Source organism: Triticum dicoccoides, chromosome 4B (genome assembly GCF_002162155.2).
Source record: "Triticum dicoccoides isolate Atlit2015 ecotype Zavitan chromosome 4B, WEW_v2.0, whole genome shotgun sequence".
In the NCBI taxonomy this organism is placed as follows: Eukaryota; Viridiplantae; Streptophyta; class Magnoliopsida; order Poales; family Poaceae; genus Triticum; species Triticum dicoccoides.
Genome location: NC_041387.1, coordinates 574,116,420 through 574,122,888, shown reverse-complemented (window position 1 = coordinate 574,122,888; position 6,469 = coordinate 574,116,420).

Below are 6,469 nucleotides of genomic sequence, written 5' to 3'. Positions count from 1 at the left end.
AAGTAGCAGTAGCGAGGGTTATAAACCCTCGCTACTAGTAAGCGTCTGCCTATAAGCTTTTCCCTAGTAGTGCCATGTTGGCTCCCACATGTTCCATGATGATCTCATCGGATGAACCATGATGTCAAGGATTCAAGCAATCCCGTATACAATTCCCTTTGTCAATCGGTACGTTACTTGCCCGAGATTCGATCGTCGGTATCCCAATACCTCGTTCAATCTCGTTACCGGCAAGTCACTTTACTCGTACCGTAATGCATGATCCCGTGACCAACCGCTTGGTCACATTGAGCTCATTATGATGATGCATTACCGAGTGGGCCCGGAGATACCTCTCCGTCATACGGAGTGACAAATCCCAGTCTCGATCCATGTCAACCCAACAGACACTTTCGGAGATACCTGTAGTATACCTTTATAGTCACCCAGTTACATTGTGACGTTTGGTACACCCAAAGCACTCCTACGGTATCCGGGAGTTACACGATCTCATGGTCTAAGGAAATGATACTTGACATTAGAAAAGCTCTAGCAAACGAACTACACGATCTTGTGCTATGCTTAGGATTGGGTCTTGTCCATCACATCATTCTCCCAATGATGTGATCCCATTATAATGACATCCAATGTCCATGGTCAGGAAACCGTAACCATCCATTGATCAACGAGCTAGTCAACTAGAGGCTAACTAGGGACATGTTGTGGTCTACGTATTCACACATGTATTACGATTTCCGAATAACACAATTATAGCATGAACAATAGACAATTATCATGAACAAGAAAATATAATAATAACCATTTTATTATTGCCTCTAGGGCATATTTCCAACACATCTCGGGCGGGGGACAGGGCGGAGCTCTCTCTTTCTAGGTTTGGGGTGGGGAGGAGCGTCCTGGCAGCAGGGCACGAGGATTTAAGTGGTGGGTGGGGAGGAGCGCTGTGGCGGCAGGGCACGAGGATTTGAGTGGTGGGGTGGGAGGAGCGCCGTGGCGGGAGCTTTGAGGAGGAGGGGGAGCTGAGGAGTGGAGATGATCGAATTTGGGATTTTTTTTATTATTTAATAACTTTGCAAATACTAGGACACTTGGACCGGCCTATTTTGATTGATGAACAGATATTTAAATAGCAAACTTAGGGAAATGTACAAACAACGGCTATCCAGCATGTAAGTATGCATGCTTTATGCAAAATGAAACCGAATGCACTTTCCAAAAGAAAATTAAGCGAACATTGATTGAAACATGAGTGCTTGGAATTTTTGAAGTAATCGTCAATAGTATATTCTTTTATTTACATAGACACTCCTATATACATTTGTACACTCACCTCTATGAAAACAGACGCACACCCTACCCTATGAGTACCTCCGATAACCTGAACCGGTATATCGATCATTTTGAGGTTGATGAAGTCGCCACACGCGCCGCATAGTCAACGGGAATGTTTTCTCCCATTGAACGCGCATTGCCGAAAATCCTGAAATAAATCCAGAAAATGCGAGCACCAGGACTTGAACCCTGATGGGCTGGAGGTATCATTGTCGTCCTAACCATTCAACCATAGGTTGGTTCACGGGTATATTCTTTCTTACAACAACACTAATGTACTATCAAACAATATCCCACTAACAGAGTGACAAACCACCACTGGTTTCCTAGAAACGAGGTGGCACGAGGCAAGCCACGCCCCCAATCGGGTAAGTTGGATGGTTTCATGGGCCCCCCATAGAAAAATTGCCCCTTTACAATGGGAGTGGCGGGATAGACATGTGAATCACTCATGTATATGAGCGAGTTGTCTGTCATTGGTGAGGCACGTCCGTTTTGGTCAATCAACTGGATATTGCTCATCGAAGCGGAGGCCATCGCATCAACCATGGGGCGATAGCCACTCCCGTTCGGAGCCAAAGCTGTCGCCGGGCTTAAAACTTGTCCACCAAACTGGATGCCTGCCGCTCGATTGGCCATCCCTCCATTAAATAGTGATTTAGGAAAACGTACAAGCAAGGTGAGGTTCTCCTCATTCAGCCCGTAATACACAAGCTGTCTCCCATTATGCCCTCCTGTAATTCATCAAGAAGTTAGGTTAGAAATTTTGCAAAGAACCTTCAGCAAACTTAAGCATGCGAATTACAATTTTCGTAACACACCTTTCCATATCGCTGATGTAAATAAAAAAACCATGTAATTAATGTGAATGTTTTTTAATGAATGTAGCTATTCTATTTATCAAATCGAAAGGAATGCATTTTCAAGAAAATACTAATAAGCCTGAATAAATCAATCATCTATAATGTCGTACTCCCTCTTCTTTTTAGTCTGCATATAAGGTTTGGTCAAAGTCAAGCTTTGCATAGTTTGACTAATTTTCTATTAAAAAATATCAACATTCACAATATGACATCAACATTTTCAGATGCACCATGAAATGTATTTTCATATTATATAGTTTAAGTATTGTAGATGTTCATATTTTTCAATATAAATTTGGTCAAACTTTGTGTAGTTTAACTTTGACCAAAACTTATACGCGGAGTAAAAAGAAACGGAGGGAGTAATAAATTAAAATTTAGTTAAAACAAGATAGCCTACCGATTCTGCGAGGAAAACATGTGGATTGCTATTAAAGAAAATAGCCTGTAGAGGTAAATTTGGTAGTACCGCAAAACAACAAATTGACATGCTTATAAAATTAGTGAGTAACTAATTTGAAAAACAATAAGTATAATTAGCCGAACAATAAGTATAATTTAGAGCCAGTAATTACAAGTATAATCTAAAGCATATGTATTAGCTGGTGGCGGAGCCACGGAACGGGCTAGACTAGGTAGTTGTCCAGGCTCTGTCGACAAACACTTCATTAATTTTACTACAGGTTGAGTGATTCATCGTGAGTTCTCTCAAAACGTTCATAGGCTCCGGCTCTGCCAATGTGTGTACTCCGCAATTGGTTGAGCCAGTAAAAGATTAGATTTTCAAAGTTTAATGCTTAGATTGACTTTGTGCTATATTTAGATTGGTGGGGCTCATCGAAATCTACTACTCCCTCTGATCCAATGTAAGTGTCGTGGTTATAGCTCAAATTTAAACTAAAACCACGACACTTACTTTGGATCGGAGGGAGTATTATTTTCACAATTGTGTTATTCAAGGGTTTTGTTACAATATTGTGTAGTTTTTTCAGGCATTTTAAAAAGTGTCTCCACAATCTCTAAAAATCAACTATGACACAGTTTTTTTTTTTTTGCGGAAAAACTATGACACAGTTAACTGTATAGTTTTCACGTAAAAGGACTTAAATGGATCAGGTTGTAACGTTGACGTAGAGGTATACCTTAATAATTTTAACTGTGATGGTCTGTCTGAGTCCCATGGGCTGGGAGACAGGCTTAATTACGCCTCCTGGAGCTATGGGTGCACCCTTCTCCGGCTGAAAACCTACAGCGCAATCGGCATTACGGCAACCGGTTTTGTGAAATCCATCCGCCTACAAGATCAAAGGAGAAAAATATGTTACTGCCAACGTATGTCAGCCACCTAGTCGATGAGAAAGCACGGTTGATAACCCACCGTCCACAGAACACCTAGATGGGTGTGTGAATCGCCGTACTTCTTGGGGTCAACCTAGCACCAAATAGAAGAACCGTAATTAAGCCATGTCCCTCCTTCACTAACATGTGAATGTTAATAATATCACACTCACCTCCCAGCCGATCTGAATTACGTTCAGGCTGGCCTCCGCGCCGTTCACCATGTCGAAGAGGTGAACAGAGGCCGAAGTGGACTGCTCAGTGCTCAGGTTGAAGCCGTACACGTCCATCGTGGCGACGAAACCATAGTAACCCTGATCTGATGCTTTTGTCAGGTGGTCCGCAAGCTAAGTGTTGGCGACAAAAATCACAGATTTAGTCTGTCACCGTTAATCAAGGCAATATATACAGTATTAGCTATCTCTACGACGGCGAATCAACATATATACGTACATAGCTTATCATCACGGAGCTAGATTCAGTATGGAGTGATGGTGAAACCTGGCCGAGCAATCCTTGAACCTCCAACAAACTAGTTTCGCTGCTGGACCTATGGAATCTCACCTGATCAATAAACATGCAAATTAGCAGTCTATATTGTCGAAATTAAGATAGGATACACCGAACACATTACATAAGACCCGCAAAGAAAAAAAAACATTACATAAGAGTGATTTTTTTTTTTTTGCGAGGGTACAAGAGTAAATGGTTACCCGGGCAGCATTGGTCCCACGGCCGGCCAAAAGCAGCAGCGTCCAAACGACGGCAACGTGAAGAATAAAATTACCCATCGATCGTATCCCGCCGGCTTTGGGTTTTGCCTGCGCGCAATTAGTATTAGTACGTCCGTGGTGACGAGGAGATCATATGCGTGCTTATATATATAGATAGATATAGATAGATCAAGAGGCTGGTTTCATTGTGATAAATTTGGAAAATTCTACTTTTTTTTTACCATGTGCGTGCTTATATAGATAGATAAGAGGCCGGTTTCATTGTGATAAATTTGCGAAAAATTCTACTCCTAGGATCGATCAATTAATTCCTTGCTGCTGACACCACCTTTAATATGGTAAGATTAGAGATTGTCCAATAGTCACGGCTCAAATATAGCATATACCATAATAACTACCGCTTTATAATTTGGAAAATTCTACCTTTTCTAACATATGTGTGCTTACATAGATAGAAAGAGGCCGATTTCATTGTGATAAATTTGAAGAATTCTGCCTAGGATCAATCGATTATTTCCTTGCTGCAGGTGCTTCCTTTATGGCAAGATTAGAGATTGTCCAATAGTCACGGCTCATATATACCATACCATAATAATTGCCACTTTAACTTGGTTACCAATTTTTGGTAAATCATGTAGTATCGACCATAGAATCTACGCGGATTCTCCCACCGTTTCAAAATATAAAGTGTATTAATTTTTTGAGAAGTCAAATTTATGCATGTTTGGCCAAGTTTCTAGAAAAATGTAGTAATATCCATAATGGCAAATTTATATCATCAGATTCATCATAGAAAATATTTTCATATTTGCTTTATTTAGTATTGCTGGTGTCAATATTTTGTTATATAGTATTATTGGTGAAACATACATATATTTGACTTGCAAGAAAATTGATGCACCTTATATTCTGAAAAGGAGAGAATATATAGCACAAGGAAATCAACACCACCCAAGCATGAAGAGGGGCAAGCTGAGATACACATGTCGATGGGGCACGCCACGCAACACAACACAACTGGCACAAATACACATCGATCATATGCCGCAGTTGGGGATTTATGTAGGTGACGTTTTCCTCTCGAAATAGGCTTTCCCATCCATACATCCAACATCCAAACTCTGAAGCAGAAACAACAGTTGGGGCAACAGCACAAACATGCCCAAAGAACATAAGGGAAATATGAAGAAGAAAAAAAACACCTAGTGGCTGCCGACATATGGCCCTACGAAGACGATAGGCGTCGTGCGGTGCACATCTAGCATGAGCCCAAGTCAATCCCAGACGCGCTGCTTAAAGAGCAGGTGCCAGTGCTGTAGAAAAGTAAGAAATGGTGCAAAGTGGTGTGTAGTGCGACATGGTGTATGCCAGCTCCAAGGAGGGCTCGAGGGCGTGCATGCCATGGATCTGCCAGCTCCAAGGAGGGCTCGAGGGCGTGCAGGCCATGGATCCGCCAGCTCCAAGGAGGGCTCGAGGGCGTGCAGGCCATGGATGATGCATCCAATCCTTGGAGTTGGCGCATCCATGGCCTGCACGCACTCGATCCCTCCTTGGAGCTGGCTGTAACGCCCCAGATTCGATGCGCCAGGTGTCTGCCAGTTATTCGTCGTCGTTGCCATGTCATTTGCTTGCGTGTTGCACTTTATCATGTCATCATGTGCATTTCATTTTGCATACGTGTTCGTCTCATGCATCCGAGCATTTTCCCCGTTGTCCGTTTTGCAATCCGGCACTCCTATGTCACCCAGCGTCCCCTTCTTGTCTCTCTTCGTGAGCGGGTGTTAAACTTTTCCGGAATGGCCCGAGGCTTGCCAAGTGGCCTTGGTATACCACCGGTAGACCGCCTGTCAAGTTTCGTGCCATTTGGAGGTCGTTTGATATTCCAACGGTTAACCGCGTAGCCCGAAACCTCCCTTTCTCTTTGCAGCCCAACACCCCTTCAAAGTGTTCTAAAACCCATCTAACTCCCTTCCATGCTCTCGGTCGTTCGATCACGACCGCGTGGCCGAAAACCGCTCCTCATTTGGCTCTCCTAGCTCCCTATGCCTATAAAAACGTCCTCCCCGTCCATTTTCGCAGACGAAACCCTAGCCCCGCTCCCCACGCGCGCCGGACATGTCCGCTCCGCCGCCGGACATGTCCAGCCCCCTCGCCGCCGCCACGTGTCGCCGTCCGATTCGCCCCCGCCGCCGTCTCCGCCGC